This window comes from Odocoileus virginianus, chromosome 1, assembly GCF_023699985.2.
Source record: "Odocoileus virginianus isolate 20LAN1187 ecotype Illinois chromosome 1, Ovbor_1.2, whole genome shotgun sequence".
NCBI lineage: Eukaryota > Metazoa > Chordata > Mammalia > Artiodactyla > Cervidae > Odocoileus > Odocoileus virginianus.
Genome location: NC_069674.1, coordinates 105,340,759 through 105,368,222, shown reverse-complemented (window position 1 = coordinate 105,368,222; position 27,464 = coordinate 105,340,759). Strand labels below are relative to the sequence as shown.

The following is a 27,464-nucleotide window of genomic DNA, read 5'->3' as shown; positions in this document are numbered from 1 at the left end:
GTCTGTCTGAAGTGGAGGGAGGTTTTACGGGACTGGCTTCCCTGGTGGTTCAGCTGGTAAAGAACCCAGGTGCCAATGCAGAAGACACAAAAGATTTGGGTTCCATCTATGGTTTGGGAAGATCCCTGGAGAAAGAAATGGAAACCAGTATTTTTGCTTGGAAAATTCCATGGACAGAGGAGCTGGTGGGCTACAGTCCATGGGTCACAAAGAGTCAGACACGACTGAGCACACATGCCCCATATCTAGGGCGTCTCATGTTGTCTCGGGGCAGACAGTGTCAGAACTGAGTTGAATTGTGGGACCACCCCCAAAGCTGGAGTCTGGAGCATTGCTTGGTGGTTTGGGGGAATACCCCTTGCACCCTGCCAAGCAGTGGAATTGGGTACTGGACCCTAAATAGTGCACTATGCATATGCCCTCAGGGAGGGGCCCATGCATGCTTGGTTTAGAATGCCACTCTCACCTTATTGAGTAAGAGAACCTGCCATTTGTTCGCACCGGGCCCCATAGATTTTGTGGCCAGATGCACATGGAAACACACAGAATCGCTTGCTGTGAAATACAAAGAAGGCTTTGCCCTTGAGGATTGCCTGCCAAGGGCTCTGGATGTGGAGTGGGACTTTCTCTCAAACATATAGATGGAGGGCAGTCTGGAGCATCTCCAAGGGAAGGAGCTGTCCTTGTAATGGGAGGTACTGGACAGCATCATCAAGGAGGTGTGAGGTATGATTATAAATGAGATGGCCCAGAACAAAGTCAGAAGCTGGAAAAAGTGGCATTCCTTGTTGAGAAGTCAGTGGTTTGCTCCTAGACCATGATGAGTGTAGGATATTGGAGCCCTGATGTTGGCGGTGCCTGAAAGCCTTAAATGGCACATCCATGTACTCACATTCTGTGTTGGACTATTTTTCCTTACTGGATAGTGTAGAAGACCTGGTTTCCTTTTCTATGTAGTAATGTTACTGGCTCATCTCAGTAACTGAAAACTTTTTTTTCATTTTGTAGCCCAGTCATCCTGGATACCCTGAAAGAATGTCAACAATATTTAATTTAAAAAAAATTAATCTTTTGCAACTGACCCATGGATAGCAGGTAAAAGTCAGCACTGCTACCCCTCGAGAGATGGTTCATGTCATCTTGATCCACTGGCTCTTTGAAAAAGGTTTATATCCAGACGATAATAAGGCTTATAAACTCTCAATGGGGAACAAAATATAAATTCATCTTTGTTTCTAATTTACAATGAAAATAATTGCCAACATTTATATGAGGCATGCCTGGGCTCCAAAATCACTGCAGATGGTGACTGCAGCATGAAATTAAAAGATGCTTGCTCTTTGGGAGAAAACCTATTACAAACCTAGAGAGCATATTATAAAGCAGAGACATCACTTTGTTGACAAAGGTCTGTCTAGTCAAAGCTCTGGCTTTTCCAGTAGTCATGTATGGATGTGATAATTGGAACATAAAGAAGGCTGAGCACTGAAGAAGTGATACTTTTGAACTATAGTGTTGGAGAATGCCAGGGTCCAGCCCCGGCAGAGTCCAGGGGTTCCCTTCGGATGAGTGGCGTCGGTGAAGAAAAGTAAGCGAGTCTTGGTTGAGTGCAGGATCAAGACTATTTTATTCTTTTACATCAGTGCTTATATACCCTAAAACCAATAATCCTTTAAAGAAGTTTAAGGAAGGGGGAATGATAAGATTGTACCAGGTGCATAATCATGGGTTACATCATAAACAACTTTTCAGAACAGTCAATACCTACACATAACTTTTAAACAATTCAATGGCATCAGCTAGTCAACTGTGAAAAGCCATCTATAAATCTTATCTTGGAAGGCTCAGCCCCGGACTGACTTAGCTCTGGTATGTAATCCTAAGGGTCAAAATTCTCATGAATCCCCTGCTGATCACACCCTAAGAAATCTTCCCAATCTCGTAATGGACTCTATTGACTTTTGCTTATGGTGTATATAGACCTGTTTATTAGGACCCATGTGCCCCCAGGGACTGTGTTGCTGCCATGCAAAGGTTTCAAGGAGGGATTTTAGCTAAGAGTCAGATTAGTTTTTTGGGAATGTAGAAGAACGCCAAGCATCAGAAGATGAAAGGACGAAGGCCTGGGAATGGATGGTGGGGCAGTCCCGAGAAACCCTCGGAGGTCCAGACGCCTTTGTGTGTGGAGTGGTCCCGGAGGTCTGGACACCTTTGCGTGACAGCACCTTGAACCCAGACCTTGTCACGGGCAAGGTTTCTCTCACCGGCTCCCGACACGAGAAGACTCTTGAGAGTCCCTTGGATGGCAAGGAGAACAAACCAGTCAATCCTAAAGGAAATCAGTCCTGAATACTGATTGTGAAGGACTGATGCTGAAGCTGAAGCTCCAACACTTAGGCCACCTGCTGCAAAGGGTCGACTCATTGGAAAAGATCCTGATGCTGGGAAAGATTGAGGGCAGGAGAAGGGGACGACAGAGGATGAGATGGTTGGATGGAATCACTGATTCAATGGACATGAGTTTGAACAAATAGTGAAAAACTGTGTGCTGGTGTGCTGCAGTCCATGGGGTCACAAAAAAGTCATACATGACTTAGCAACTGAATAGCAGCAAATGTTTTAAGTACTATGCTAACCATAGATACCTCTGCTTATTCTTATAAAAATACCACAAGGTGGGACCTATCAGTACACTCATTACACTGTTGAAAAACTGGAGCTTAGAACATAGAGAACAGACCTGTGGTTGCCCTGGAGAGGAGAGGTGGGGAAGGAAGGTTTGGGAGTCGGGCTAGCAGATGCAAACTGTTATATATAGGCTGGGTAAACAACAAGTTCTTATTGTATAGCACAGGGGACGATAGTCAGTATCCTGTGATAAACCATAATGGGAAAGAATGTTAAAAAAGAACATATATACGTGTGTGTGTGTATATATATATATATACGACTGAATCACTTTGCCCTACAGCAGAAATTAACACAATGTTGTAAATTAGTTATATAAAATATTTTTTTTTAAAAAACTGGGGCTTAGAGAGTGAATAATTTTTGAAGGTTATATAGATAGTAAATGTTAGAGCTCGGCGATCTGACTTCAGAGAAGTTCCCTAACTTCTGTATTCAATGAGAAACATAAACATAATTCTGACTCCTCTGATGTACTTATTTATACTGAACTAGCCTAAGAAGGCTGATACTATCACGTTAATTGCTTGGTTGAAATCAGCTCCTTTGTTTGAGCCCTGACCCAACTCAAGGGGAACTCAGACCCCCCTCCTCCTCTCTGCGTCATGTTGATCTAGAAAGCACACCACTAGCACAGTACTTAGAATGCTAGGTTTGATCACTGGCTGGCTGACCCCACCCTCCCTACCAGTCCTGGGTCCCTCCAAAGAAATGATGCTATGTGTCTGAAATCAGCATTTAGAACAGTATTCAACATGTAAGATCTCCTCTCTCTCTCTTTAGTTGCGAACTCATGTCTGACTCTTGCAATCCCATGGACTGTAGCCCGCCAGACTCCTCTGTCCATGGGATTCTCCAGGCAAGGATACTGGAGTGAGTTGCCATTCCCTTCTCCAGGGGATTTTCTCGACCTAGGAATCAAGCCTGGTCTCCTGCATTGCAGGCAGATTCTTTACCAACTGATCTATGAGGGAAGCCCCACCCATATCAAATGAAAGGGTGGGTGAAGGGCTGTGGATAATTCCAGACTGGAGTTTGGGAGATTTGAGGGGGTCACAATGTAACACTGCCCTTTCGAAGGTTGACCTATGCCCACCTCATCTTCCATGTTCTCTCTGCGTCTTCAGTCATGATGAACAAACTTCCCTTAAAAGTCTCCCCTTTCCAAATGGCTGGCTATTTTTGCTTTTATGAACAAGGCTAAAGGGAGATCCTTCTTTGTTTTTCTGTTCTTTACAACTTTTCCAGAAATTGAGGATTCCACAGGGAGGTTTTAAGGAATATGGTGGCTCAGAAGGTAAAAAGTCTTCCTGCGATGCAGGAGACCAGGGTTTGATCCCTGAGTTGGGAAGATCCCCTGGAGAAGGGAATCTCCAGTATTCTTGCTAGAAAAGCTCATGGACAGAGGAGCCTTGTGGGACACAGTTCATAGGGTCACAAAGAATCAGACACAACTGAGCAACTAACACTTCACTTTCACAAAGACTCTCCGGCCAGCAGAGCCATCCCATTCTACTCAAGATATTTTAATTTCTGTCTTCAAGGAAGCCCTGGGATTTGGAAAGTTGAGTACAGATTCTTTGTTGATTCTGGGTGAACCCAAAAGTTTGGTAATTCTTCTGTGTTCCTGTCCTACTATAAAGGAGAGCTTTAGGTTTTGTGCATTTTTCCTCCCAACGCCTGCCAAGTTAACATATTTTTTTGACTTCAGGATAGTTGGGAGCCAAGAAAAGGCACTTCTTTTATTTAAGGAGTATAACATTTTATTTCTTTCCCCAAAGTTTTTTTTTTTTTTTTTTAAACAACTTTTGCTTTTCTCATTTCCCTCCAGTCAAGTTACTGGGAGGAGATTATGCCACAGAAACTGCTACCTTATTTGCTTTTCTTTCTGACTCACAGGGTAATGTCCTTAGTCACTAATGAAAAAGGTCAAGCTCCATCAAATTCACCTTCTGATTGCACATGGTCATTACTCATGTGTGAGGCTTATCAGGTAGTTTTGGGAGGTGAAGCAAAGCAAATTGATCCTGCCATGAAATAAAGTAAAAGCTTGACTGGCTCTGGTTAAATCCCAGCTCTGAAATTCTCTAGATACAAAATCTTGCATAAGATCCTTTTTCTCTCTGGATCATATATCTTTTTTCTATAAAAATAGAGTTGCTCTGGAGGTGTGTCATTATTTAATTTAAAAACAAGTCTCTATAAAGCTTCCATAATAGTGTCTGGCAAATAGTAGCTGTGCAACTCATGTGAATGTCCTTTCAGATTTTCTGTTTAAAAAAAATTTTGGCCATCCCCCATAACATGTATGACCATAGTTTCCTGAACAAGGATCAAACTTGCATCCCCTGCATTGGAAGGCAGAGTCTTAACCATGCACTCCATGGGAAGTCCATGTCTTTTCTAGTTTTCTTTGTTAGAAGTTGGATATCAAACATCTGTGTAGTAAGCAGGTTGCAGGTATCTGGATTGATCAGCTGTACTGCTTCTGCTTGGAAGCTCTGGTGGTAACTCACGACCCTCTGACCCTCCATGGAGTCTCTTCTAAGTTCTAATTGTAGAGACATCTCTGTGAGAATGAGTTGAAGAGACGTAGTGGAATTGGGCAGGGGTTTCATGCAATTTTGGATTTTGCTTAACTGTCTGTTGTAGCATTTCCTTTCCCACCCCCAGGTAAGAGGCCAGGTGACTGCAGACTCTGGGATAAGCGCCCAAGGAGCCCACCTCCTGGCTCTCACATCCTTTCATGTCCTTCTCCACTTTTGTGTGGGCAGGGTCTGTCTCCAACAGGAGGTGGCAGAGGTGACGTCACTCCCATGATTACATTTGCCAAGACCATAATGTGTGTCTTTCAAGAAGATTCTAGGGGACTCACATGAGGGGCCTGCTCATACTCATTCCACAGCACAGAGTGATCCTTACCATCTCCGCTCAGTGTTGGAGGAACATGTTTGAGCATCTCTCAAACATGGGACACTGTGTTCACAAAACTGCCCCTGAACCAAATGTGCCTCCCTGCCACCTGCCCTGAGCTCTGGGTTGAAGATTCCTCTTCCTGTATTATTTTTGTCCGTGTTCTCCTGCTTTGGTTGGAGAAGGAAATGACAACCCACTCCAGTATTCTTGCCTGGGAAATCCCATGGACAGAGAAGCCTAGCAGGCTACAGTCCATGGGGTCGCAAAAGAGTCAGACATGACTGAGCGCCTAAACCCCCACCAGCAGCAGCTTTGGCATCCCAGCTCACTGATGCTCTTGGAGCTGCCCTGGCTTTATCTGACTACTTCAGGTGTGCTTCCTGACTTGTAGTTGAGCATTTTTTCGACAGAGGGGCAGATTTTCAAGGAGAAAAACAAACAAACAAACAAACAGTTCCTTCTCTTTTACCCAAACTAGTGCAGGGAATTTCATCCTCTTTAATTTTCATCACGTTGGCTTTGCCACTGCTATTAGAATCATTTGAGATGCTGACATTCAATAAATTTGCTAATTACCCTGGCTTTTGTCCACTCCAAAGAAACAATGAGTGCACTCTCCAAATATTCAACTATGTCTATGATACATTTGTAGAACAAATCTGGACAAAGCATAGAGTCTTTTTCTCCAATGTAATGTTTAAAAACCCAGATATTTCCTTCCTATTGGATAAAGCAGACATAACCAGAAGAGTTGCTCGGACATTGTTGGGAGATCTTGAGAAGAACTTAACACTCTTGTGTTTAAGGGATTAAATCCAAATACATTGTCTCCTTTCCTTTATGGTTCACAGTGATTAAGTGTTTTATGCTTTTGTTGTTGTTGTTGTTTGTGTTTGAAAGGGATGGACCTGACCTTCAAATGCGTGTGATAGAGACTTTGTCAAATGTGGGCCACATCATTACTATGGACTTGCTTTTCTCACTGTAAGAACGCAATGTCCAGATTTTACTGAACTGCTGATGCTACATAAGAAACGCTTATCAAAAGAGAGTGAAAGAGAGAAGTCCATGTGTGAGTTTCTCTCTGCTCCTCCCACCAGAGAGGCTGTGCTCCACACAATATGCTCAGTAGATCCTTCATCCATCTCAGGATCTCTGAGCATGCCCTGAAGTTACAGACATTCATTTTACTGGACCAGACGTATGTCTCCACAGTCCTAGATGGAGAGTCCCACATTCTTTATTGCAGGCCAACAGGAGGTAATAACTTTTAGTCTTCAAAGTGAAGATCTAGATTCAAACTAAGAAAAAGAAAATACCATAGCTTGTTTTTGCAAACCTATTGCTTGCCTGATGGATACTTAAGCAACAAAACAATTTTCCTCCTGATTGTTGTTACTCTAAAAGTATTGGCAGTGGCTCATCCTCATCTAGAGAAGTCTTTGAAGTGTTGTAACTGTGTGTCCACTTTTAACTGAGTGGTACCACTGTTGGCATCATCATTGTCCCCTTTGCTGGAGCCCCTGTGCCAGGCTTGATGCTGGCTATGCATCTTTTGTAACACCCATAATTTCCTTAAAATATAGGTTTTAGTATTTTTCTTTTGAAAATGAGGAAACTGAGGCTCAGAAAAGTTAAGTGTTCAGGTATGTGACTTCAAAGTCCAAAAACGTGAAGATGATGTTTGTTTCAAGCATGCTTGCTCACACATTTGGGTGAAAGAGTCATGTTCAAGTGGTGGGTAAAGCTGGGAGTGGGTTGTAAAAATAATCGTGTCAATTTAAAGACAGAACCACACACATTTATTGAATGGAAATGTACATACTGAATAAAAATTAGTTGGTAACTTAACTGTCTATTGAATAAAAGTATAAAACTACACTTAAAGATATTAAGTATGTTGCTTAATTTCAAACAGGTTTGAAATCTCATCCCAGTTCCTTTTTGACTTCTTTGTCTTCGAACAAGTGGCTATAAAAACTCCAGGAAAAATGCTTCCAGTCACATATTTACAAGAATCAGATGGGACAAATGTGCATTGTCGGATCACAGAAGCCATCTGATGCATCAAGCACGTGTATTCCATCCATCATCCTCAGCCGGAGCAGAATCTCTCTTTCTAGTACCACACATTTTTTAGGAAAGGGAAAAAGTTAGTCCCTTAACCAAGCATCCCCCAAACTGATTTCTTCTTCTAAAGTTCTTTTTTCTCCCTAAAACAAATCTGTTTCAAACTGATGAGTAAAAGCTGGAGTGCTTCCCCAGAAGCTTCTCATGAAGTCAAATTTCTTTAAATGCTGGGATGTGATGCGTGTGTTTCTCAGACCTCACTGTCTTTACATCCCATGGTTTTTCACTCTGATATTCTTCCCGCAGAGACAAAGCCCACTGCCCTCCCCTTCCGCTGTGGGCTGTGCCTTGTGGCTGGTTCCGACCATTAGGTCACAGCTGACCTCAGCAGGGGCTCCGGCTGTCAGCTCCACAGCTGGGAGGGATCTCCGAGAATCCTCCAGGAGCTGGGAGAGAATACAGTCTGGCTCTGAGTGGAGGATGAAAGACACATGGACCAGAGTTACCCCAGTTGATGCACTGACACGTAAGTAAGAAATAAAGGCTTACATGCATATGTCTGTGAGATGCTGAGCTTTACCCAGTGAGAGCTGACCATTGTAAACCTTACAGTACTTCCTCAGACCTGCTCCCTCCTAACTCTTTTGCTTCATCTCCCTGCTTTTCCCTGGAAATCTTTCCCCAGGGGCTTCATAGGCTGGCATCTCCATAAGCATGTAGTATTGGTTTACATAATTTCCCTACTGGCCTGCATGCCTGGAATGATTTTCTTCAGACTTTTGTCTGCCCACTCTTCCAAGAGAAGATGATAACCACAAGCATTAGCAGAATGGTCTGGGGAGTCAAATGGCCCTGCATGATAGAGATGGACCAGGCCACTTAAGCCTGAATGCATGTACCTGCTCTAACCTCAGTTTTCCCATCTGGAAAACGTGGACCGCAACATCTCATAAGGCCTTTACAAATAGTACAAAGGAATAAATCATTTGTCATGCAAATTTAACCTGCTCAGCGAGATTTGCTCATGGTATTTATGGTTAGCTAATGTACTTAACTCATTTGCTTTTATTTTGTGCTTACTTTCCTGTGTGGTTATTTGTCTAACTTTCATTTTGAGAGTCCTCACTTTAGGTAAAAATGGGGAAGGAAATGGCAACCCCTCCAGTATTCTTGCTTGGAAAGCTCCATGGACAGAGGAACCTGGCAGGCTACAGTCCACGGACTCAGACAGCGTCAGAGCATGCATGCACACATGCAAACATGCACGCATGAACTTTGAATAAAAGGCTGTAGGGTGTTCCCTGGATCCACAAGAAAGCTCATTCCCCATCTTTCTCAGCGTCTCCAGGCAGATAGTGTAGAAGTACAACAGAGAAAATACATTTTGAGGGGCATGATGCAGATCATCAAGTTTCTGTCATAGTATGTCCTCAGTGGTTGGAAAGAGGTTGAGAGATGGTTAAGGATTCTAGAAACATCTTTGCCTACTCATGTTTACACTTTTTTGGTTAAACCTTTAAATTGAATGCATTCTACACTCAATTCCCGCTCGATGACTCAGTTTTCTTTTAGATGTTTCTTTTCACCCAGCTCAAGTTGACAGTAAACAGGCAAATTTTCACTTACGATTGCACTGCCAGCTATTACAGAATAATAGCATTTGTTGTTCTGTTCTAGCCATGAGGAATGAGGAAAGACACATACAAAGGTTGCTTCTTTTATACGGCTTGCTTTGTGGAATTTCTTAAAAATTATTATTTCCTGCAAATTTATAACCTTGTAATTCCTATCCAATATTTGAAAATATTTTAAAACATTTTAAAACTGCAAACTGAGTAAATTCTAAATAGCTGTTTAAATATAGGGTAATTTTATTACAATTTAAAAAAATCTATATATAGGTCATTTTATTTGGGGAATTGTTTATGCCCATCTCTCTGTGTTCTGTCTCCCCGTTCCCCATAAATGAAACTCACTCCACTGAATCAGAATTGAGGAAACCATAAGCTTTCTGCAGGGTGGGGCGGGGGGAGACAGTTCTCATCCGTGCTGGTTGGTACATGGTAGGGTCACATCTTTCCTGTCTGCCTGAATTATTGCTTCTTACTCTCTCCATCTATACACACAAACTTCCTGGGGCGAACTCCATTATCTCTGTTCCATTTCAGACCCTCCCTCCTCGTTCTGACTGAGCGTTCTGTTTACTTCTTAGAACCAGGAACATTGATCATTCTAGCTTGTTTTCTTCCCTTGGAACACTATGGACATGATTATTCGTATGTAGGAGTAAACAAATTCAGCTTGTTTTCTTCTGGGAACCAATAAACCTAGAAGCTATTAATTTAGACCAGAGAAGAGGAGTTTAAAAATCATTTCCCTTTTTAGTGATGCTTTCCTTGTAATTTTATTGTGTTACATTTGGGAAATAACATGAGAGTCCTCTTGTGGCTAATTTAACACCTGTTCTAGAATGGAAAGGTGTTTTTTTTGTAGTCATTTGTGTATTAATTATGTCGCTTTCATAAAGAAGAAAAAAATAGATTATTTTGCAACAATTAACCAAAACAAAATTCAATATGAATTCTAGGTAGTACTGCACTATACAAACATTTTCAGAAATATTAGAGTCAGTAGATGGTGAATCATCATTCCCACACAGTGTGTTTCTTCTGGACAATTTTCACAATGTCCTGTGGTGCATTTTTTTTGGTATAAATTATGAGAAGCTTGCAACTTTGCTTTCCATAAGGTTCAATAGCTTTGAAGCAAAATGTTTAGGATTTGAATGACTAAAGAACAAAGCATTATGTGTATAGGAGAAAAGAGTTACTGTTTTGGAGCCAAAGAAATGTGAATTTGGACAACTTATTAATAAATTGTGCAAAATTGAAAAATATCCTCTCTGCATCTTAGTTTCTTCAACCCTAAAATGGAAATAATATTAAAGACAGGACTAACCTATTGTGGGGTTAAATGTATAGTCTCCAAAATATATTGGGTCCTTTCATTTGAAGATGATATTTGGTTAAGAACACGGTGGAGCTCACCGCTCCATCACTGTAAGAGGAAATGACTGTGAATTTCGGATCCAGCCTTCATCAGCTACGTCACCCTGAGAAGGTCACCTGCCCCCGACGCGGCAGCCTCACACTCCTTCACCACAGAGGCAGCAACCTTTAAACCAATTTTCTGAGGTTATTTGAATAGGAGAACACGTCAGAGGGTATGGTTATCAATTGAAAATGGCATTTGTTTCTCTTTTCTTTTTTTGTGGAAAGAGTCAGTGAGATATAATTTACACCCCACAAACCTCACTACTTAGAGTGTGCTTTCCACACTTTTTAGCACACTTATTCAGAAATCAGCCACAATCTAATTTTAGAAAATTGTCATTAACCCTCAAAGAAACTTTGATCTACTTGTGGGGAGGGAGGGAGGAGCAATATAGAGGTGGGGGAAGGCGAGGTACAAACTCTTTGATGTCAAATGGCTCAAGGATGTATTGTACAATAGGAGAAATCTAGCCAATATTTTGTAGTAACTGTAAATGAAAAGTAACCTTTAAAATTGTATAAAAATAAGTTTTTGAAAAGTATAAGGCTTTCCAGAGTCACATTACAGTAATAAATTTAAAATTAGCTTACAAATGTGAATAGGATAGAAAATGAACCTGCTTTTTAGTGAGAATATTCCATTTCTGGCACACATCTATTGAAATATAATATTAGTTTTTATATTGTTCTGATTAAAAATCCAAAACTTAAAAATATGGAGCAGCTTTGGTTAGTGCAGGTCTAGGTTGTTTTGAAAGGTACTCTAATGGGAGAAGTATCAATAACCTCAGATATGTAGATGACACCACCCTTATGGCAGAAAGTGAAGAGGAACTAAAAAGCCTCTTGATGAAAGTGAAAGATGAGAGTGAAAAAGTTGGCTTAAAGTTCAACATTCAGAAAACTAAGATCATGGCATCTGGTCCTATCACTTCATGGGAAATAGATGGGGAGACAGTGGAAACAATGTTGGACTTTATTTTTTGGGGGCTCCAAAATCACGTCAGATGGTGACTGCAGCCATGAAATTAAAAGACGCTTACTCCTTGGAAGGAAAGTTATGACCAACCTAGATAGCATATTAAAAAGCAGAGACATTACTTTGCCACAAAGGTCTGTCTGGTCAAGGCTATGGTTTTTCCAGTGGTCATGTATGGATGTGAGAGTTGGACTGTGAAGAAAGCTGAGCACAGAAAAATTGATGCTTTTGAACTGTGGTGTTGGAAAAGACTCTTGAGAGTCCCTTAGACTGCAAGGAGATCCAACCAGTCCATCTCTAAAGGAGATCAGTCCTGGGTGTTCATTGGAAGGACTGATGCTGAAGCTGAAACTCCAATACTTTGGCCACCTCATGCGAAGAGTTGACTTGTTGGAAAAGACCCTTATGCTGGGATGGATTGGGGGCAGGAGGAAAAGGGGACAACAGAGGATGAGATGGCTGGATGGCATCACCGACTCTATGGGCATGGGTTTGGGTAAACTTCGGGAGTTTGTGATGGACAAGGAGGCCTGGTGTGCTGCGATTCATGGGGTTGCAAAGAGTCGGACACGACTGAGCGACTGAACTGAACTGAACTGAATGGCAATTGAAACTAGGAACCTCATGTTACAACTTATTTAAATGAAATAAAAGATGCAATAAAAATGCCTTTGACCATCAATCACTCCTCATTTCTACTCATGAGTGCCCCCGTCTCACTGACCCAAAGCTTTAGGCAGCACTAATCAGCCTTTATCTCTAAATTTCATCCATCACAGATGTTTCCTATGATGAAATCATAAATATGTACCTTGTTTGAGACCAGCTTCTTTCACTTGGCATAATATTTTTGAGGCTTATTCATGCTATTACAGGTATCTTGCTTCTCCATCAGCAAGTAGCAAAGTTTTAATTTCTCTGTATCTTTGCCAACGTTTACTATTCCTTTGTGTTTTTTTATTTCAGCCATTCCAGTGGGTGTAAGGTGATCTCATTGTACTTTTGAGTTGAATTTCCCCTAATGACTAATGATGTTGAGCATCTTTTCATGTGCTTTTTGGCCATGTGTATATCTTGACTGGAGAAGTTTCTATTCAAATCTTTGCCCACTTTAAAGAGTTATTTATATATTCTGGGTACATGTTATTGGATATATTATTTGTAAAGAGTTTTTTCTTTGTATGCATGAATGATACTGGAGGGATAAAAACAAGGCAGCTTCTATTTCTGCAGAATAATAGGTGTCCTCGACTATTACAGGAAAATCTACAAATAAGCACCTATTTTCTGCCCTGCTGTCCCCCACCAGCACAGATCCCCACACCTACCTGTCTCAGGCGGACGGTGGTTTGGTAAGACAGCAAGAAAGTGGCTCAGAAGTCCAGCAAACCTTTATTTTTTCTGTGTTGTTTGCAAATCACCTCTCTTTTCTGAGTCTCAGCTTCTGTTTCTGTCAACAGGGACAATAACACTGTTCCCCATAAACAATAAGATTAGATGAGATGGTCTGTGTTAAAGCACAAGACCAACACGGAGTGGGTATAAATACACGGTTGCCTGTCCCCTGTTATGTGGATTGAGGGGTGTGGATAGAGAGGAAACAGATTTGCTGCTAGGCAGCTTCCAGCCCCTCTGACTGCTCAATCTTGGGTGCCCACCGAGCGGGCACCCAACAGAGCCTCAGGTAGTGCGGGACAGAGAGGTGCCTCCATGCTCCTCCATGAGGGGTGGGGCTTATTCAGTGCAGTCAGCATGCTTGTTTGTAAGTTCGAACAGAAATCAAACAAAAACCCACACAAAGGTTATTGGGAAAAGCATGGTGGTCCCGGCTGGGAAGGGGCAGAGGCTGGAACCGGAAACGTCGGGGAGGCTCTGGTTGGGGTGCCAGTACCGCCATGACGATCGTCACGCACGTGCTTTCTGGCTAAGCCCCGTCCCAGCACAACCTGGGCAGGGCCATACTGTTGGAGCTCAGAGGGCGGCCCTGCCCCACTCACCCTCCCTGCTCCAGGCGTGGCCTCCCCAGAGTGAGGAGCCTGCCTTCCCCAGGAGCAAACACCGAGAGTCCCCCTAAACAGGAAGAAGCCACGGTTTATACTTGTTTACCCATTAGCTGACTTAGCTATTAAATGGAAATTGCTTTGTAGATAGGTGAAACTGAGTGTACTGGATATTAGTCCAGCATGCCCACATGGACTAACAGCCAGCACAGACTCTTAGGTTTAGCCGGGTCTGTTATGTGACAGGTGGGCAGGTGAAGACATGAGGAAAGGATTATGATCCTGTATAGTATCATGGCAGAAGTGAGTATCCATAATGTCAAGGCCATTGATGTCTGTAGGCTTGTAAATTTAGTAGCATAAACCTAACATTTTTATACCTTCTAATTGTCATGGGTTACACTCTTGGAACTCGTGGTAAAGGCAAATTTTAGTGACTGAGGGAAGAGATCCTTTTGTAGACCTGAAATCTATCCTTGGCACAGAATCTGGTGTTCTAAGTGATGGTATACTAAAGACCTAGCCTTAGATGCTCCCTAGGTGACATTGTTTCCTCTCTGTCATCTGCTATCCTGATCATCTCTCTTTTTTTTTTTGTTTCCTGATCATCTTTTACCCACACTGGCTTTCCCCAGGCCTTGTGTCCACATTCTATATAGTGCCTGGAGTGGCGTGCGTATCCCACTGAAACCTTCCTCATTTCTTCCTGGTTAATTCCCACTTAATGACCAGAACCCTGTTCAAATGTCACCTCCTCCTGAAGCCCCTCCCGACTGCTCTTACCAGCATGTTGACTGTAGCTCTTCATTCACCTGCCTGTGTGCCCTTCTTGATCATGGGTGTTTCGAAGGTTCAGAGTTACTCATTTTTAATTCTTGTCTCTCACAGTCACACCAGTTCACTCAACAGAGTTTGCAAGTCCTAATCCACATTCAGTTCAGGGATGTTGTATCTAATAATTAATTACTCCCGAGGGAAGCATTCCTAACTGCTGGGCACCTCGCCTCCTCCCAGGGCCAGTTGTTGAGATTTCCACCCACCCTCTCTGAAGGTTTGAGGCTGTCCCATGCTCCCATCTGCTCTTTTTTAGATTTTAGACTCCACAAGCAACAGATGAGTTTGGCAACTCAAGGACAATCTCCCACCAAAGAGTCCTGTCATTCTTCCTTTCTGCTTTCTTGTAAACATTTGTACTCACCGACATGATTTCTACTTAGTGTTTGTTTCTCTTTTTACCAAATGAGGTAGTTACTGCCTCATTTGCATACAAGATGCAGGACTTGAGAAGTGTCCACAAATCACGATAATTAACACTTCTGCACACTCAGTTTCACCTATCTACAAAGCAATTTAAATTTATTAACTAAGTCAGCAAATGGGTAAACAAGTATAAACTGTGGGTGCTGTTCTCAAGAGCAGGAATTGAGATGCAGAGGCTCTAAGTGATTTGTCTGAACTGTTCAGCAAATGCAGGGCAGAGAGAGAGTCTGCACCAGGCTGGCTGGCTCTCAGCCCCTCATCAGACTGCTGGCACAGGCCAGGCTGAAGGGCGGGGAAGGAGGATGATCAGCTATGCAAATCAGGCCATTACATCCTACAGAAGCATCGCCTCCGCCACGTCTGGTGGCTGGGCACAGCTCAGGGAGAGCCAGGTCCTCAAGGACTGTTTAACCAGCTCAGCAGGACACTGCTGTCTTGGTGAGATCCACAGCATCTCCTCTGCTACTGGGTCGTGTAAAGAACCTCTGAGTCCTCACATTTAGGATAGTCAGAATTGACTTTTGTAAATGAAAGGCTTTGTCCCTTTGAGAAAAGTCAGTTAATCATTTAATAGATACTTGAAAACAAAATATTGGTTAAGCTATTCCATGGTGGGTATTTGGGAGAAAAGGTTTAAAAAAAGTCTCTTTTTCTTTCTTTCTTTCTTTTTTTTCATTTATTTATTTATTTTATTTTATTTTCAATTATTTTTATTATTTGGAGGCTAAATACTTTACAATATTGTAGTGGTTTTTGCCATACATTCTTTATGAGAATGCTGTTGAGTTCCAGATGCCTTTGTATGTGTGGGGTACTTTCATTTTCCCAGGGAAACTCTGGGAAGTGTGATTATTTGTGATAGATTGAGAAACTTGCCCAGAATCAAAGGTAGAAGTGAACAGCATCTGGCGATTTAGACTCAGGTTCATGTGGTTTTGAATCACATGCATTTTTAGTGAATCAACAGAAAATAGTACAGATCAAAAGTGATACATTTTTGGAAAAGAATCTGAAATAGAATATATTTATGCATATAGGTACATGATATGTATATGTATATATATGGAATCATCTTGATGTGCACCTGAAGCTAACACAGCATTGCGAATTAAATAAATACTTCAATAAAAATTGTTATTTAAAAAAGCTGAAAAAAAGATACACCTTTGTAAAGTGAAAACACCTAAGCTTCCAGCATGAATAAAAATCACGCATCAACAGTCAGAGTGTTTTCACGCAGTTGTACAAGATATTCACTGTTCTGGAGCCCCTATCCATTTAAAAAATTTGATTTTTGTTGGAATAGAGCTGTGTTACAATGCTGTATTAGTTTCTGCTGTAGAGCAAAATGAGCCCGCCTGCACACACATATATTCCTCTTCCTTGAGTTTCTTTCCCGTTTGGGTCCCCACAGAGCGCTGAGTAGAGTTCCCGGTGCTATACCGCAGATTCTCATTAGTTTTCTGTTTTATACATAGTATCAGTAGTGTATCTGTCAATTCCAATCTTCTAATTCATCCCATCCCCTATTTTCCCCCTTGGGGTCCATATTTTTTTTCCACATCTGTGTCTCTATTTCTGCTTTGCAAATAAGTTCATCTGCATCATATTTCCAGATTCCACAAATAAGTGGTATTGTTTTTTTTATTTTTAATTGGAGGATAATTGCTTTACAATATTGTGTTAAGTGGTATTGTTATTTTTTTAATTTATTTTTAATTGGAGGATAATTGCTTTACAATATTGTGTTGGGTATGATGCACCCCCAAGCATCTAACTACTTTTAAGTGGGGGAGACAGCCTGGTGGATGCAGATGCATCCTTCCACCTCATCTCTTAGTAACCTTGCTTGTGCTCTGGTCTCCTCATCGCAAACAGCTAGATGAGATGATCTCCACCTTGACTTGCAGCCATAAAGAGGCTGTAATCTTGTCTTGTTTTGAGACGGCGACTGGTGAGCGTGGCAAGGACCATGAGAGCCGCCAGGGTGGTCAGGACACAGATTTGGGCCATTCCTGCCTGTTCATGGGTCCTTCTCTGCAACTTGTTGGCCCTCTGTTTTGGGACCAGTTATTTAGACACTTTGTTTTATGTTACTTCATCTGTAAAAATCAAGACAATGATAGTAATTTCTATACAGTATTTTTTGTGGATTAAAAGGATGAATATATGGGAAACATGGAGAGCAATGCAAGGCACATGTTATCATGTCCTCCAGGTCCCCTGCGGGCGGGGCTGTGACCTCCTGGTTCTCAGCTGTCTTTCCAGAGCAGGGCGTGTGGTTGGCATTTGCCGTATGCTGAATGGTGGGCCCGAGGTTTGGTGGAAAGAATGTTACAGAGACCTGACTTCATCTCAGGGCTCTGTCATTACTTCTATCATGACCTTGTCATCTCCTTTGTTTATTCTTTTGAGCATAGTTCATAGAAGGACTTGTCTTTTTCTGCATCTTTCCTTAACCTGGGAGTAATCCTAACTGGGCTTCCCAGGTGGTAAATAACCTGCCTGCCAATGCATCAAACATAAAAGACATGGATTCAATCCTTGGGTCGGAAAGATCCCCTGGAGGAGGGCATGGAGACCCACCCCAGTATTCTTGCCTGGAGAATCCCATGGACAGAGGACCCTGGTGAGCTACAGTCCATAGCGTCGCACAGAGTTGGACATGACTGAAGTGACTTATTGTGCACAACCCACTGCTGTTCTTCCTCAAAGTACAGGCTGGACTTCTTGGTAAGTAGAATTCTGAGCAGAATTGGAATGGGACCTACATTTTAGGCTTCTGAGGATGTGTTCCTGGTCCCCCCTGGCATTTCCTGCATCACCCTGTGGAATGGGAAGGCGAATGGGGTGGGGAAGATAGTTCTGCGAAGCAATAAATGCAGAGATGTTAGGAAGGAATTGCATTGACCAGACAGGACAGAGGCATGTTTTGTAGACCTTAGCATCCCTTTGTAATATTTACTTTTGCTGTGGATGTTACATCCATGGTCCCAAGAAGGGATGTAAGGGTGTTGGCCTGAAAGAGAAAGTTAGAAGGTGCTTTTCAGCATTCCTGGCAGCAGCTGCTCCATCTTGATGAGACCTGGAGTGAACCTGATGGGTGTTCTGGGAATAATGATAAAATATAAAGTCCAGAAAGCAATCACATTGAAACAAAATAATGGCTACCCAGGAATAACTCTAAGAAGGCAAATGTTACCCTCGGTGAGAGTATCAGAGCATTTCATCTCTCACCGTGGAGAACAGACCATCCTCTTAGATCTTTGCTTTGCAGATTAATTTTTTGTCATTAAGAAGATAAATAGTACACAATCAACACTTCAATCTGGATGATGCTGAAAGCAGCCGATTAATTTAAAATGAAAGGACCATACTCAAATGAACTTACCCTGCAAGGAGAGGCTCATGTATCATGAAGAAAAAAATCAGATTAAAATGGGAAAGCTTTGTAATAAAACTAAAGCACCAGGCATCTGGGAATTCAGCCAGGGAGATGCTTGTGGTTCCAGGTTTTCAAGAGAAAAAAATACATTTTTAGGGTGTCCTGTAACAGGTGTTCTGTAAGGTAGGGTTCTATTGGCTGATGATAATGCCATTTTTTGAAGAAAGAGACATATTTGTATTTATCTGAGAAGTGTATTATGATGTATTTATGTGGAGTTTGTTTGTTAAGTTTTCTGCAGGACTGAATATTGACGGGGTGGATACTTAATAGAACTGAGTAGCACAGTCTAAAAATTTGAGAGGTGATAAATAAGTCTATATTAACAACAAAACCAATATTATGGGTGCCATCTTGAATATATTAACTATTGGATTGTTTTTAATTTCTCTTTCACTAAATATAACATGTATTACTCATTTAAAGCAGTCACTTGAAAGGCTGTACATATTCATTATAATATGGCAAGCTTTCTTTGGAGTCTGTAATTTAAAAACTAATATGTATTCTCCTTTCCATCGTTAAAAAATACATCCATAATGCCACACGTGGACACTCCTAATATTTTCATGATTTTTTAAAATTTTCACCATCATTGCTTTGTAAAGTTTATTTCATGTAAATATAATCATATCACAAACAGACTTTTACTTCAAAACATCAATTTGATATGACTTAGTACTTTTCATGACTATTCAGTAACTGAGTGAGTAATAAACCATCTTTTAATTAATAATTCCTCTGCTGTTGGACTTTCCCCCCTAATTTTCTCTCTCATAAATCAGTGTCTCCTCACCAGTATCCACGTTTATTTTTGCAGATGAGTTTTACTTGGAACCAGCCAGGAGACTTTCACACTCATGTGTAGTTTATAAAGAGTCTTTATAATTTTAGCAAATTCTTTCCATATTACCAGGCAATCAACTAGATGTCCTTCTCCCGCAGATGCATCATTACATGGCTCTCTGGCCATAGCCTCTCCCACTGAACCTTCTAGAGTCGGCTGCTAGGATCGGGTTGGATTTAGAACAACATAACATAGAAGCAAAGGTGTCAGGGCTGGGGAACTTCAGATAATATGGAGTCTTGGTGGTGGTGAGGGAATGTAGGAGTTTTATTTGCCTTCTTTGAGTCTATGCTACCCTTCTTGTATGTGGCGGTCATGTGTCCTTAGCTGGGTAGACTCTACCTCTGACTCAGGAGGGTCAAGCAGGGTAATAGAGTGATTGGTTGGGAAGTGGGCTTGTGGCTCGAGATGCTCCCCATATAGTGAAGCTGAAGACATTTTATAATCGGTATGGAAGAGACGTAGTGCTTCCCCAGATGGGCAGGATGGCACTCTGGTAATACTAACAGCCGTGTTTTAGGGGCAAAGGCAACACATTTAAGAATCTAAACCTCACGTCCTCACAGAGAAATAGCTGTTGCACCAATAGTATCAAAAAGACTAGGTATGAAACCTGTGAACCTCCAAACTTTCTAATCGCGGAGCTGCTAAAACTCCTTCCTGACTTAGAACATGTGAGGGGGTTTTTTGTTCCTTCCCCCAACAAGATGGTAATGAAACAGGGTGCTGGTTTAGCCTGGGATGAGGAGATGGAGAGGTTATTTGAAGATAAATCCTGGTAAGGACGGGCAGCCACCAAGACAGAAAAGGGCCAGGAGCAGAGTCACATTAAGGCAGACAGGACCTGTGTGTGGCAGGGAGGTGGGAGGAGGAAGAGCATCCTGTGAAACTGAAGCTTATTAAACCATCCCTCGTAAGAAACAGAAGCTTAAAATTTTCAAGTCAGGTAGAGCATTGATTAAGTAATGCACCCAGGAATTGAGCCCTGATCTGGCTGATTCCCTGCTTTTTTGCTTTTTCTACTCTATTTTCAGCTCATCACCTTTCACAGGAAGAACACAAGCTAGACTATAAGGGACGATGTAGAAGATACCTCGGCAATAGGTGGGCTTACAAAGAAAAATTCTTTCAAGACTGCCTCTTCCACTGATGGCACTGGAAGGTTTGTAACCAGAAACAAGTGTACGTTGAACTTGACCCGTTCAGAGGGCTGATTCAGCCAGACACGCAGGGCTTTGTACCCAGAGGAGCTGTCACGTCCATTTGCACAGACCCAGCTTGTCATTTGAGTTGTGATAATATAAACAGCCACCCAGGGGTGAACACAGTGGACAGTGTTACGTCTAATGCAGTGCAAAGCTGGCAAATATTTTATGTGGAGAATACTCATGATTTTATGTTCTTCTTTCATGAACACACTGGAAACTCTAGGATGAACTCTGTCGCACTGACATCAGTGCGGTAGAAGATTTTGAATTCGGGTTTAATTCTGGAAATAGATGATCACTTGTCATCTGCTTCCCCAGAATTTTGGTAGCAGGTGTTTTATAAAGTGCTCAGTGATCCAGGAAGCAAGGGAATTCTTAGGAGGAAAACTTCCCTTGCTCTGCCGACTTCTACCTGTCTCAGCCTTCACTCTAGGGGCTGAAACTCAGATGTGGTTTTTTGGAGGAAAAAGCCCTGATGACACTTCTCTGTTCTATTATTGTTCTTGACATACAATCATTAAGTTGGATTGATTCGTTGGGGAGAATTGAAATGTTTTTGCTGCTGTAAACTTCAACCCCTCCTTAAGCAATCAGTTCCACAAGAGTCAGGGGGCCACAAAGACATATGGATGGAGTCTCTGAAAAGCACAAGGGTTTAGCTACATAAGCTTGAAATATTTGTGTAGATGATTAACAGACGAGAAAGGGAAGCATGAGCAATTCAGCTTTTATGATGTGCCAGTCACAGTGCAATAGTATTTATAGGCATTACTTCATTGTGTCCCCACAATAATCTCACAAAGAAAGTCATTTAACCACCATTTTCCAGATGCAGAAAATGAGCTTCTAGAAGGAGCAAGCATATAGCTAACGAGCGGCTGCATGCAGTTGAAACCCCGACCTCTGAATCCAAAGCCACTGCTCATGTCTCCTACATCAGGAAGACCCAGGACATAAGTCTAGTTCATGAGATTTCAAAGCTTGTACTCGTCTATTAACAAATATAAATTAAAAAAAATGCAATAGAAGAGAGTGATGGATTAATGCGGTAGAGTTTGGGAAAGCAGAGTTTATGTTCACATTAAAATAATTATGCTATTAAACAGATAATCCTTTGAAAATTGATTCCTGATTTAGACTAGACTAAATTTAAAAAAAGACCATACTATTGAGTACAAAACGTACTTACCAATCCATTATAAAACATTCAGAATGAAGGTGGGAATTTGGGCATGTGAGTACAAATGTTTGAGTGTTTTAATTTTTCATTTGTAAAGTAGGAACAATTTATCTTTTAAACAGATTTAACATCAAGAACCTACTACATTCCTGTCCCATTGTATGTTTTCAGAAATACTGAGCATTTTAATATCTGAGCTGCGATGTGGCTTAATTTAAGCAAGACATCAATCTAAAGCAAAAGTTGGAGATAGTTTCTACTAAATAAACTTGCACAAATGTCAAAAACCAATTACAAAACTACTATTTTATTTTAGTAATATATTTTAATTCTTGTTCTGTTTCAATAAGCAATAAGTCTTCAGACTTCAGATTAGAAAATTGAGCTAAGGAAAACAATAAAATAAGAATCACTGTTAGCCAGAACCTTTAGAAATAAAATGATTTTACTATTAACCTGAATGTAATCACACTTATTCTTGAGCCCTACATCTTATCAGCAGCTTACAAAGAGGAGGGAGGGGAGAAACCCAGGCTGCTTCCCCTCACCAGGCATGCTCTCCGTGGGAGGTGAGATGGTCTCCTGATGACTCCAGAGCCATGGATGCCTGCGGGATGCTGCTCTCTCCCATCACTACTGAGGAGCTGTGCTTGGCTCCAGGCAGAAGTGGGAGCCTCCTTCTTCCTCCACTTGATGTTGGTGCTGGGCGAGGTGCCTGCGGACGCCTGGAGCATGCACACTGCTTCCCATCAGAGGCAGCCACTCTGCCTCTCTGTGAGGGGTCCTTAGTTCCATAAAGCTCAGCCATGGTGCAAGCTGTGCAGATTTATAATTCATATTTTAATTTAATATATAATTGTATATTTTCTATAATTATATATACTAATCATATATAATTATATATATTAATATGTGCTAATTACATATCATATAATTCATTCTTTCTCCCTTATAGATCCTAAACAAATTGATAAATGGTCTCAGAGGCAGGTGAGAATTAAAACATCAGAGTGACTAGTCCTGCTGTGTTGTTGAAGATATGGCAAGGTTTGGAGGTACATGCGAAAGTTTCCCGAGTTCCTTGCAATGCCAGCCGTAGCCCTGCTGGGCTCCTGCCAGCCTCCACTGGACCCGTCCGCTCACTGCTTGTTCACGGCAGAGACAAGGGAGTGTGGGGCTGGGCAGCTCGTGCCTGGAGGGGGCTTCCGAGGCAGAGCCAGGTGCCCCATCACAGGGGAACACGATTAGAGTGGCAGATGGAGGGCACGCACATGCGAATTTAGCACAGTGTTTCTTAGAAAAACTGTAGTGGCACTGTAGTGCCACTCAAGGAGAATGGACTAGAAAAGCCCGCAGGACACATTCAGAACCCTTGTCTCCTAGATGTTGCCAGAACTCCCATATCGCGCCTGGCAGCTCTCGGCACTTAGCTGCTGCTGGAACCAGCTGAACAGCGCTGGACACAAATGGTGCCTTGGCCCTGCCTCCAGGCAGTCGGGATGAATTTACCTGGACGTGGATGACATTTCAGCATTTTCAAAATTCTCCCCCAGGTAATTTTAGTAAAAAGCCAAGGTTGAAAAATCCAACAGGACCCTCAAAACGATTCCAATTCTATTTGATGTATTCAAATTCTACTTAATTAGACCAAACCATCTGGACCAAAGGCACAAGGCCCTGGATAGATGCACAGAAAGGAAATTACCTGCTCTGAGGCTGATGGTGATGGTCAAGTTCAACATTGAACAGGTCACCAGGAATGTCATTCTGTCCCATGGAAAAGGCCATCCGCAGTGTGAGTTTGAATCAGAAAATGGTTGTCAATGAGAGTAAAACACATCTATGAGGGGAGCAGTCATAGAAGGATAATTGCTGACTGTGACATTTACTAAACAGTATTAAACACATGTTATAAATGTGACTCAAGTGCTGAAGAAAAGGGAAGGGAACTACTTCCCAGGGTTGGATGTATTTGGTAGCAGATATTTCACTTGCTTATCAGCAGAGGGAAGCCTCCCTCACAGAGCTTTTGATCGGGAAAGAATCAGATAGAGTTTGAACGTGTCAATAAACAGAGCTGAAGACTAGCAGTGTCATCTAAGTGTGGTTCAAATAAGGATGAACTCACAGTTATATCATGTGGACTCAGAAAATGATGGGGTTAAAAAAAGAAAATTCAAAAAGAATACAGGCCTGGCAATAACTGAAGCTGTTTAAAAAGCTTCATAAACTACATGGTACCAATAATTTCAGATAGAAATTGTATTACATCTGTAGATTGCTTTGAGTAGTATGGACATTTTAATGTCCATTCTTCTAATCAAAGAGAATGCGAGTTTAAACTTTGCATCCTTCCAGGGGGGATAGGCTATTTTATTCAATTTTTCTCAGTATGTGCCAGTGTTCTGGGCTTCCCAGGTGGTGCTAGTGGTAAAAAACTCACCTGCCAATGCGGGAGCTGCAGGAGACATGGGTCTGATCCCTGGGTCGGAAAGATCCCCTGGAGAAGGGCACTATTCTTTCCTGGAGAATCCCATGGACAGAGGAGCCTGGCGGGCTACAGTCCGCAGGGTTGCAAAGAGTCGAGGATGACGGACGGGATGAGCACATGTGCCAGTGTTCTAGGAAGCTCTTGAGTTTACTGGGAAGTAGTGAGATAGCTTCCCTGGCGGCTCAGACAGTAAAGTCTGCCTGCAATGGAGGAGATCTGTTCGATCCCTGGCTTGGGAAGATTTCCTGGAGAAGGGAACGGCTACCCACTCCGGTATTTTTGCCAGGAGAATCCCATGAACAGAGGAGACAATCCATGGGGTCATAGAGTCAGACACGACTGAGCTACATGCAGCAGCTCTGTTTTGCATTTTGCCCTCTTCAACATTCCGGGGTTTTGAATCAGATTTTTTGGTTTTTTTTAAGGGAAAAAAATGTTTAGTGCTTTAGGAAAGCAGCCAAGAAGCGTCCATCTTAATGCTAAATGTACATTGTTATCATTCCAAAGAGTGAACCCAAACATTCTAAACAAATTCTTTACTTGTCACCGTCTATTAAATTACCAGGAACTTTCACTCCCAGGGCTATTGCTCTAGGTGGAGAAGCAGGCTGGCTGGAGCCCACCCTGATTGCAGGGCTCCAAAGGCAAAGCAAGTTATAGAGAGAGACTCTAGACAGTTCTTTTGGGACAAGTATACTTCCAGCTACACATCAGTGTGTTTTTTTTAAGCTAATTGTCTTTTATTAAAGTAGTTGTTTAGTCAGTAAGTCATGCCTGACTCTTGTGACTCGTGGACTGTAGCCTGCCAGGCTCCTCTGTCCATGGGATTTTCCAGGCAAGCATATTGAAATCGGTTCCCATTTCCTTCCCCATATTAAAGTATTGCTGATTTACAATGTTGTATTAGTTTTTGGTGTGCAGAAAAGTGATTCTGTTATACATATGTGTATTTTTTCAGATTCTTTTCCATTACACAAGGTTATTACAAGATTCTGAATATAGTTCCCTGTGCTATACACTAAGATCTTGTTGTTTATTTTTTATTATTTTTTTTCTTTCTTTTTTTTCATTTATTTTTATTAGTTGGAGGCTAATTACTTCACAACATTGCAGTGGGCTTTGTCATACATTGACATGAATCAGCCATGGAGTTACATGTATTCCCCATCCCGATCCCCCCTCCCCCCCTCCCTCTCCACCCGATCCCTCTGGGTCTTCCCAGTGCACCAGGCCCGAGCACTTGTCTCATGCATCCCACCTGGGCTGGTGATCTGTTTCACTATACATAATATACATGCTATTCTCTCGTAACATCCCACCTTCACCTTCTCCCCCAGAGTCCAAAAGTCTGTTCTGTACATCTGTGTCTCTTTCTGTTTTGCATATAGGGTTATCGTTACCATCTTTCTAAATTCCATATATATGTGTTAGTATGCTGTAATGGTCTTTATCTTTCTGGCTTACTTTGCTCTGTATAATGGGCTCCAGTTTCATCCATCTCATTAGAACTGATTACACGCCAGTCAGGATGGCTGCTATCCAAAAGTCTACAAGCAATAAATGCTGGAGAGGGTGTGGAGAAAAGGGAACCCTCTTACACTGTTGGTGGGAATGCAACCTAGTACAGCCACTATGGAAAACAGTGTGGAGATTTCTTAAAAAGCTGGAAATAGAACTGCCATATGACCCAGAAATCCCACTTCTGGGCATACACACTGAGGAAACCAAATCTGAAAGAGACACGTGCACCCCAATGTTCATCGCAGCACTGTTTATAATAGCCAGGACATGGAAGCAACCTAGATGCCCATCAGCAGATGAATGGATAAGGAAGCTGTGGTACATATACACCATGGAATATTACTCAGCCATTAAAAAGAATTTATTTTTTAAATTAATCTTTATTGGAGCACATTTGCTTTTCAATGTTTTTTTTTCCTACTGTACAGCAAGGTGAATAAATTGAACGTATACATGTGTCCCATACCTTTTGGATCTCCTTCCTATTTCAGCCACCACAGAACATTGAGGAGATTTCTCTCTGCTGTACATCAGGTTCTCATTAGTTATCTATTTTATAGATAACTATATCTATATGTCTATATAGTCAGTCCCAATCTTCCAACCCATCTCAAACCCTGCCCCCCATCCCCCCTTTTGTTGTCCATGTTTGTTCTCTGCCTCTATGAATCTATTTCTATTTTGCAAATAAGATCATCTATACCATTTTTGTAGATTCTACATATTGGATCTTCATTCAAATGTTGTTTAGTACTCTAAACATTTGGGCAACAAAAATAAAAGAAAGAAACATTAACACATTTCATAAGCCTCTTCGTTCCTGTGTATGGATAAAAACGGAATGCATACACTCAGCTCTCCACTCCCACAGGAAGACATGTGAGTTAAATGAATGTGTTTATACACTCAATCAGAGACAGATGATTGCAGCTCTGTTTGAATAAAGAGTAAAGTGATCCAATTTCTTCTTGTTTTACATCAACTTTTCTAAATTCATAGGTAGTCTGCACTTAGGCAGAGAAAACACGACTGGAAACTCCTAGGCAAATACTGATGGGTTTAATAGCATGGAGCATGGGAATGAGACCGTGGGTAGGGGAGACAGAAAGCACGTCTGCAGAAGCACGCCCCTGCTTGTGGCTGGCTCACACGTGCGTGTGTACACACCTGGATTCCCTGGTTTGACAACGGGAGACATTTCTTGTGAAAGTCGGATCATGAGCCCTAGGTGGACAGGCATCGGACATCCAATGCATCTCTTCCATGACTGGGATTTAGTAGCTCATCTAACTTAATATCTCATTCGCTCTCTCACCAAAGCCTGAGGTTGGGAGACCTGCCTTGTGTCTGGGATCCGAGCTCCAGCAGATATGCTATTCCAGGTGGGGCCACTGCCTTCACCCTCCTGCTATGCCCACTGTTTGTGCTAGTCTGTTTTTTTTTTTAATACTGTTTATGCCTAAACAATAACTGTTTTATCCCCTAGAGAGGTTATCCAGTTGCCTAAAGAAGAATCATTCTCATCCCATGTCTGTGAATCCGGATTAATTCATCTGAAGTGGTCTCAAGGATATGATTAACATTTTTGGTGTGTAAGCAGGTTTGGAAGCATAGCTTTCTGATTTTCATAACAGGACTGAAAATTTTGGAGGTTGTGATATTTTATTTTAATTTTATTCTACATAATATGTTCCACTGAGGATTCTTTGAAGGCTAATGAGCCGGCACAAACAAGTCATTTCCCATAGGTCAGGGCTGCAAATGGTCCAGCATGGCTCCTCCTCCTAACCTTTAATTTGAATCTCT

At 41.8% G+C, this 27,464-nt stretch overlaps 1 long non-coding RNA gene across 6 annotated transcripts in view; it reads left to right on the top strand.

Moving 5' to 3' along the window:
• Positions 1 to 8,010: 8,010 nt before the first annotated feature.
• LOC139036537 (uncharacterized) overlaps positions 8,011 to 27,464 on the top strand; it is a 37,118-nt gene continuing 17,664 nt past the window's right edge. The window contains exons 1-4 of one of the 6 annotated variants that reach the window (XR_011489302.1): positions 8,011 to 8,200; positions 17,456 to 17,699; positions 20,293 to 20,420; positions 27,145 to 27,246. This is a non-coding gene — a long non-coding RNA (uncharacterized lncRNA). The remainder of the gene's footprint in view (positions 8,201 to 17,455; positions 17,700 to 20,292; positions 20,421 to 27,144; positions 27,247 to 27,464) is intronic. The other 5 variants (XR_011489303.1, XR_011489305.1, XR_011489304.1 and 2 more) reach the window with 5 other exon arrangements.